Source organism: Nicotiana attenuata, unplaced genomic scaffold, assembly GCF_001879085.1.
Source record: "Nicotiana attenuata strain UT unplaced genomic scaffold, NIATTr2, whole genome shotgun sequence".
Lineage (NCBI taxonomy): Eukaryota > Viridiplantae > Streptophyta > Magnoliopsida > Solanales > Solanaceae > Nicotiana > Nicotiana attenuata.
In genome coordinates, this window is record NW_017670896.1 from 54,051 (window position 1) to 63,572 (window position 9,522).

Sequence of the window (9,522 nt, forward strand, 5' to 3'; positions counted from 1 at the left end):
AAAGAGAATTATCGCTGTAGGTTCTTAAATTGTTATTTGCTACTAGTTTGGGTGCTACGTACACACGAGGTGACGAGCATTCATACATAGCTAAAATCATGTTCATGTCCGAGTAGACTTAGGACTTTATCATGCAATATTTGTATTATTTGAACTCAAATTGTTAGTTTAATTACTTAAATTTATAATTGAAATTTGATTAGGGATTATTTAGGCCAAGGTTCATTACCTTGAGTTTTGGCGGAATACTTGATTGTTGGTAAGAATTATGCTTTCTTTATGTGCTCATCTTTGTGTTGTAGTTATCTGACCCGTAGTTCAAAGAGTTTCTCTATTACTGTGGATCAGGTCATATCCCTCGGCAGTATATTTTAGATGCATCCATAGACCGGGTCGTACGGCCTTGGTAGTGAAAACGATTATTATGGATCGGGGCGTACGACCCGGCATAACTCGTGGGTAATATTGCTAGGAGTCAGAATATATATTATATTTCCTTCTTGACTAGAGATTTAATATTTACTTGATGGTCCTTATTTGTTGAGATAGCACGTGATATTTGGGGATTCTAAACTTTAATTATGTGAAAGGATCATGTTATTTATTGTTTCTTATTCTATTGTTACTATTGTATTTCATGCCTATTTATATTCTTGTACTTTATTTATTAACCACTAGTAAGTATCGATGTTTGTCACGACCCAAACTCAACCCGTCGTGATGGCACCTATCGTGGAACTAGGCCAGCCTCAACTCAACGTAATCCAAACCACTATACTAGAATTTAGGACACATGCGGAAAAAGCGCATTCATCATTTAAGTAAACTGTTTAAAACATAGGGCATAATTCATAATACGAAAACAACCATCCCAAAATCAGGGTGTCACTGAGCGTCTATAGAAACAACATAGTCTACTACAATGTTTACTGAGGAAATAACTGAAATACAACTGGAATAAAGAAGGAGGGTCAAGATCTGCGAACGCCATGCAGATACCTCAACTGTCTCCAAGTCTGCAACCTCGATCAGTGACTGCTACCGGGACCGAACGCACCTAGATCTGCACACAAGGTGCTGGGGGTAATGTGAGTACACCAACTCAGTAAGTAACAAGTCCAACCTTTGGACTGATAGGTAGTGACGAACGTAACCTCAACAGAAGATAGAAATAAGTTGTATAGTAAAGTAGCCATGCTATTCTTCCAGGAATACAACTCAACAGTGAAATATATATACAGATCTGAACAATGTAAGATATGAAGCTCATCTAACTCTACATGCCAATGCACAGAATGTATGAAATGCGCCATTTGCTTCCACTTTCAATGTGCTCAACCACTCGGTATTGCATATGGCCATCCGGCCCAGGGAAAATCCATCCCGGAACATATACAACACTGACTGCAAGTCATCCAGTACCGAGGAACAAGGGTAATCCAACCCTGAGGAGAAATCCATCTCTAGGTATTATGTATACACACTCAACCACTCGGTACCGCATATGGCTATCCGGCTCAGGGAAATCCATCTCGGAACATTCTCAACGACGACTAGACGTCACTCGGTACCGAGGAAAAAGGGAAATCCATCCCTATGGAGAAATCCATCTCCAGATATCAATACTTCGAACAAATCCATGTCCAGGGAAATCCATCCCTCAAAATATCACATGCGCTCACTGGGGGTGTATAGACTCCGGAGGGGCTCCTTTCAGCCTAAGCGCTATATCAAGACAACGAAGGCATAATCAATAATCTGTTGCGGCGTGCAGGCCGATCCCATAACTGTCACTCATAATTAGGCTCTCGGCCTCACTCAGTCATCACTCTCCAGTCTCACACACGCGGGCTCACAATGCCATGAAACTAGCCCGAAACAATGATATGATGTGCCAAATAACAACAACTGAGACTGAGACATTATATGATATGAATGAATAAGACTGAGTACAGAATATCAATGAAACTAATGAGATGACAGCAAAAAATGACCACTCGGTTCTCAATAGTGTTGGCATAAAGCCCGAGCATGATAAATAGCATGATTTACATGACATTTCCTTAATCATAGCAGCACAACACAGATATCAACAAGAAAGAGTCACTAAGCGGTGCCATGGAGTGAACCAGGCCACAATTTTCACGGTGCACGCCCACACGCCCGTCACTTGGCATGTGCGTCACCTTAATACCATCATATAGCACATAGTTCGGGGTTTCGAACCCTCAGAACCAAGTTTGGAAGCGTTACTTACCTCAACGAAGCCAAAATCCTACTTTGTGATGCCTTTGCCCCTCAAATCGAACTCCGGATGCTCCTAATATAGCCATAAACAATTCGATACAATCAATACGAGCTAAAGGAATCAATCCCATAAGAAATTACTAAGCTTAAGACCGAAAGTCAAAAAGACAACTCAAAAGACGGGCCCTGGGCCCACGTCTCAAAATCCAACCAGTCACAAAATTCGACAACCCACTCGACTACGAGACAAACATACTAGTTTCACTCAATTCCAACTTCGAATCGACTTTCAAATCTCAAAGTTCATTTTATGAAGTTCCACAAATTTTTCCCAATTTTTCATCCCAAATCTCTACCCAAATGATGAATCCAACGTTATAATCATGTATTTTAGCCAAAATTACGTTAGAATCACTTACCCCGATGGTTTTCTTGAAAATCCCTTGAAAAATCGCCAAAGCTCGAGCTCTCTAGGTCAAAATATGAAAATAAAACCCTGAATCTCGTATTTATAGTACACTCCCGGATCCCAAATTCGCTGACCGCCAAAAATCCACCGTCGTCGCGCCCTTTACCGCTGACCGCAGAATTACAGCCGCCCCCGCATCCTTCACCGCTATCCGTGCCAGCCTCCTCTGCTGAGCACGGAATTCTGCTGCTCCCGCGAAAACACATCGCTGACCGCGAATATCTGGCGCGGTCCGCGTTCTCAACTTCAGAGAACCCCCTTCCCTGAAACACCAGCAACTGCTTCCACAGCTAATCTCCTCTGATAACTATCTGAAATACATTATAGGCCCTCGGGACCTCAACCAAATAAACCAACCCGTCCCATAACATCATTCAAACTTGGTCGAATCTGCAAATCACTCAAAAGAACACCACACATCGAATCAAACCTCAGATTCAAGCCTAAGAACTCAAAACTCATAAATTCCACAAATGACTCCGAAACCAATCAAACCTCGTCTGAATATTCTCAAATTTTGTACACAAGTCACAAATGACCCTACGAAGCTACTCCAACTCTCAAAATTCCATTCCGAAACCATCTACACATAGGCCAACATCCGGTTGACTTTTCCCAACTTAAGCTTCTAAATAGGAGGCTAAGTTCCTCATTCCACTCCAAGACCACTCCGGTCCCGAATCAACCAACATGATAAGATAAAACATAGCTGAAGAACACAGAAGAAAGCAAAAATTGGGAAAACAGAGCTGTAACTCATGAAACGACTGGCCGGGTCGTTACAATGTTGACCCCTTGTCACTACATCTTTGAGGTTAGACTAGATACTTACTGGGTACGCGTTGATTTACGTACTCATGCTACGCTTCTGCACTAATTGTGCAGGCACTGAGGAAGGTACATCTGGCGGCTACTCCGGCGTGAGTCCCCATTATCCGGAGACTTAGTGGTAAGATGTTCTCCATGCTCCTATCTTCAGCACTCGAAGTCTCCTTTCTGTTGTATTTTTCATTTCTGTATATTTTATTTCAGACAGTAGCTATAGTGATTTGTATATTCTACTAGATTGCTCGTGCACTTGTGACACCGGGTTTTGAAAATTTTCTAGTAGATGTTTATGGTTTTGCCTAATATTGACACCTTTTTATTTTATGTTTTACTAATATTTTATATATCCATGATTTTCTGTGCATTAATTTTCTTATCTAATAAAAACCATGATTTTAAAAGTAATAAAATAAATAATTAAATAGATAGTTCACCGTAGCTTGCCTAACGGTAACGTTAGGCGCCATTACAGTCTATAGTAAAAATTGGGTCGTGACACTACCAAACACAAGTAATTAAAATGCAAGTCCTAAAAGGAAATATAAGTCTAGTACAGTATTCAATCCTAAGCTCCATTTTCCTAAAAAATATAAGGATATATTTTCCTGATGTCATCCTACGCTTCCCATGTTGCTTCTTCAACAACTCTTTTGCCATAACGCCTTAACCAATGCTATCTCATTTGTCCTCAACTTCTGGACTTGTCTATCGAGTATAACAATAGAAATCTCCTCATATGTCAGTGTTTCATTTATCTCAATGGTTCACAGTGAAATGACATGTGAGGGATCTCTTAGATACTCCTAGCATTACAATAATAAGCTATACACCCTGACACTGGTCTAGCCACCATTGGCAATACGTGAATCAATTATATCAATAATGTACCAAATCTCAACTCATTAGTAAGATAAACACTTTACTCGCTTCATGAAATACGCATGATACACATTGAACTAAAAGAAAATTCTAAGAAATAATCATACTTGCAGTCATGAACAAGTGAGGGCATCGGATTTTCACATCCCTCGTCAGCCCTCCAAGTGGCCTTCTCGACATCATGATTACGCCATAATACTTTCACTGAATTTATGACTATATTTCTCAACACACAAACATGCATCACATGACTCTCAACCGATCCTTCCTCGTAAATCAAACCATTATTATAAATATTTAAACATGCTACCAAAAATAGAAAATAGTATTACCTCTAAGGTTATCTCATGTACCATAAAAATCACACGTGCCTCATTGATCATATACACTCGTAGTTAGGCAATTATAAGATCAAATCCATTAAAGGTAGTTCTGGTAGAAAAGTAAACTCACGTGCACACCTCCGCTCTTTTTAGAATCCTCACGCAACCTCGAGAAAGCATGCGCTTTCATACGGGCCTTGAAACACCTTTTATTAACAATTCCCTTTATGGATATTATATCATATTTCTTTAACTCATGTTCCATGTGAAGTCCGTCCGAATAACCGCTTTAAATATGAGATGTCATATATTTACTTCCATCCCTACATCTCTTGTAGTTATTTTAGAACTGAAGTTTCATCGTAACTCGTAAAGTACAAACTTTTTGACTAAATTCACACTTAAGATTTTTTCTTTATGGGTAAGGATCCCATTTAATAACTTTCCTCGCGACAAAGATTTCAAAATTTTGCCATTGCTCTATACGGATCTTATTTCATGAAGTAATCCATCCCTCCGATAGCGACTTAAAGTCATCCACGACCATCTAGAACATTAATTTATTCCTATGAAAATCAAGTATGGCATTGTCTTACCTCGTTCGCCAATAATATGTAGTTTATCTCCTCACTTTTATGATGGTTGCAACTGGATGCCTTCAATCCCCAACTTGTTAATTGTCATAGCTAATATGCCCTTTTCGTAAAAAAATATTCATTCCCCAATGTTAGTAAGTGAGTGTGTTCATCGGTTTTCGAATGTCAACGATTATGGTTCCATTCGCTAGGAAATTCTTATATCATAATATCACCATTAACCGGAGGCCTTCAACACATGGCCTTCAACATGACCCCAATAGTATTTCCAGCTCTTACGGATTATCACTCCCAAGCCAAGCTTCTAAGACTCATTCGAACCATATGTTTGGTCATTGACAACTTTTCTGAACAATGATGATTTATCTCTTTAACATTCACTACAAAACTATTGTATCTCTTTAATTTACATCAAGCTCGCAGCCCAGTACAACCTCCTTTATTTCTCTTATACTTTGACTAATGTTGGAATATATTTGATAAATTCAACTTGTCTTTTTCCTTTCCGTTAGGTAAGATCTCTCCTTTACCACCCATCACCTTAAGGTGAAATTACTTGTACGACTCTCCCATACGTAAGAGTGTGTCCATTCTCAAGCTTTTACTCTTTTTCCATAGACATTACAAAGTCTCTATACCACAAGAATACTTGCATGGTATACTTACATGTCCATCCGGATATTAAGGGTCATCTATTTCCCAATTAGGAATCTCTTCTCATAGTTTCCACTTCCAACTGAGTTTGACTCAAATCTCGTGATCATCATATTTGTGTTATCTTCTGATTCCGAGGATATGATCAAATCTCTACACTCATCAGAGCTCTCTTGGTTCCTTTCCCCTCTTAAATACCACGACACCTCCAAACCGCAATTCATGTGGCTAAGTATCATCTTTTTCTACCCTTGCTGCAATATCATGATTAAAATATTACTCTTTCAGTATCTGTACAAACCTCGTAATTTATTAATGCGTACGCTCCTTGATCTTAGCTCAGATATGCATTTGGAGTACAATGTTGTTGCGTTATTCATGAGTCCATCTTTACATATTTTTTTCCGCAAGTATAACTTCCTTATGCCTCTAAAATTCATGCCCAAATATGTCATTAGCAAGTACGACTCCCTTAGACCTCTGAGCCGAAGATCAACCTTTTTGAACAAGTATGACTACTTCACAGAAATTTGTATATCATAAATTTATGCAGCTTTTAATATTAACCCTTTTTCACAATAATAATTCAAGCAATTCACGTCTATCGTTACATGCCATATAGATTTTCAAACCACATCTCTGTGCGCGTATTTTTTTCTGGCATACCCCTACTACCCATTAAATTTAACATGTGTTTACACAATGAAAACCTCCATATCTTATAAGATACCCTTAGCCTTATTCCCAACATAAAATCTTTAGGATTCATGAGATATCATTACATATCTTTGAAATACTTGCAATTCGTTGACTTTCAAAATGAATTATTAAAGTTATCAAGCTCTTTAGCCTTAATTCGTTCATATAATATTTTATAACTCCTCAAAAGTATTAACCTAGACTCGTACTTCATTCAACACATTCAACCCCTTTACAATATAAAAGTTTTAATCAATCCACACTCATCTGCTCCGTTGGCCCATTTAATAAGTTTAGGAGCATATTCTCGAAACTTTGTTTTTCAAAAATTTATCAATCTTCTCCATGCTTCAAGCTTTAATGCACGATCTAGAGTGAGAAGAAAGGAATGAGATAATCCTACAATGTCCATGTAGCCTTACCGATATGGGTGTGGTGCACAACACACCAATAAGGAGAACTCTACTAGACACAATTCCATAGATTTCCTAGGACTTGAATTAGAACTTAGTGCTCTGATACCAAGTTTGTCAGGACCCAAATCGCGTGACTGGCACCCAACATACTATACAACCCGGGTGAACCAAATCATACAAGAATGACCATCTATACGCAAAATAGATACATGCGGAAGTCTTTATGAAAACACAATCATTTTAAATAATTAAAACCATACATGAAATGAAATCTTTAAATCTATTATTTTTCAATAACTAAAAAATACAAAAGAATAACAATATTTCTTTCATGCATGCCATATGAATAACTCTTGATTACAACTCCAAAAGAAAAATAATTGTCCATGAAATCTCTATAACAAAAGGATGAAATAAATACCTGAGACAGACCCAACCAAAAGTAAGTAAGATCAACATAAAGGCTACAACATAATAGAAGTGGTGCCTTGCTATATGCCTCGAAAAGAGAGTCATCCTAACACCATCCACTCTTCACGTACCACATCTCATCCTGAAAACATGTAAACTAAGTAGGACCCTGGAGAGGGATCTCTAAGGGCTGTGTACACCACGACGATATACAATTAGTATCATAGACTCTTTCTAACTCAAGTTCCTAGGACAAGGATTTACAAAAATAATGCAACCAACATTTGATATAAAATGATAATAATTATATCAATTCATATTCTTTATCATTCAAATGAAAAGACTTGAAAAATGTAACTCATGATACAGCTTGTAAAACATCTATATCGACCTATGATTCTAATAAGAATCATGCAAAACCATTTCAACTTCATTAAATTATTGAAATCCCTTTCGGCTCCTTAGTCCTAAACATAACAAAATTATCTTTTATCTTTTCAATGGGAGTACTATACCATCACCGACACAAGAAGTCCAACTAGGTTATGTACCTAGCGGCAAGTATCATATACTCTACTTGCGCAGGTCGTTTCATTGTTGTGTCGTAAGAATCGACTTTGTCATGCTATTAATAGTAAAAAATAGCACCCTCTCCAGGAGGATACTCTGTTGTAGTCTATGCCACGAAGTATCCATCTACGCCTACACAGGCACGTGTAGTTTCATGACGACGAACTGAAGCCAATCCCGGTAAAAACAAGCAACTCCCAAAATATTTGATACCCAAAAATAGATTCATAGCAAATAGCCTCAAAGTATCTACTTTATCAAACCATGACGTTTATAATCATTTGAAACCTTTTGAACCAAATCATATTAAATCCTTTCTCATTTCATATTAAGCAATTAATAAAATCAGATTCCAATCCTTAAAGATTTAACAATTGCTATTTCAAAATATAAAGATTTTAGAAATATTGTATTTCTCATTTTATAAAACAAGGTAACAAGGAGTTCAAAATATAAAGATTAATCTTGTTAGAAAAATTTTTGGGGCTTTACAATCTTTCCCACTTAGAAACATTCATCCTCGAATGTCTAGTCGAAGTCGTAATCATGTTCAAATATCCAATCATAACCTTTCTAGATATTTTCACCAAATAGGCTCTTATTACTCATCCTTTTGACTAACTCTAAATTTTCAAAAATTCGACAGAGTCTCCTTTATAAATAGGACCATCCGAAAATATCCACCTGTCATCCCTCCACACAAATACAATATACATAAAGCACGGCAGCCCCATACGGCTCGCATTTAACACAATGCACCTCTATATACCAACAAAATTTTAACACACTCTACCAAACACAAGTAATTACAATGCGAGTCTCAAAAGGAAATATAAAGTACATTAGTACAGTATTCAAGCCTAAGCTTCATTTCTTGAAAAATATAAGGATATCTTTTCTTCATATCATCCTATGCTTCCCATGTCGCTTCTTCAACAACTTGACTTCACCATAAAACCTTAACCGATGCTATCTCTTTTGTCATCAACTTCCGGACTTGTCTATCAAGTATAGAAATAGAAATCTCCTCATATGTTAGTGTTTTATTTATCTTAATGATTCACGGTGAAATGACATGTGAGGGGTCTCTTAAACACTCCCAGCATTACAATAATAAGATATACTATTTACCTTGAAAATGGTAACTACAATTATATTTGATTTTGTGATTCTAAAAATACGTGATTTATCTTAATACTAGTTGTTAGCAATGGATGCTAGGTGTGAGTAAAGAAAATAAGAAATGTAAACCAATAAGGTCACAAGGCTGGGCCTCGAGCTAGCTGGAGCAGGGCCTCGAGGTCTAGACGGGCTAATAGCTACAAATGATCGATGAAGAATCAATGACAATGAGGGCCTTAAAGATGGCCTTTTGCGATTAATGATGAGCAATAAATGAAGAACAATAATGAACAATGAATGAATAAGCA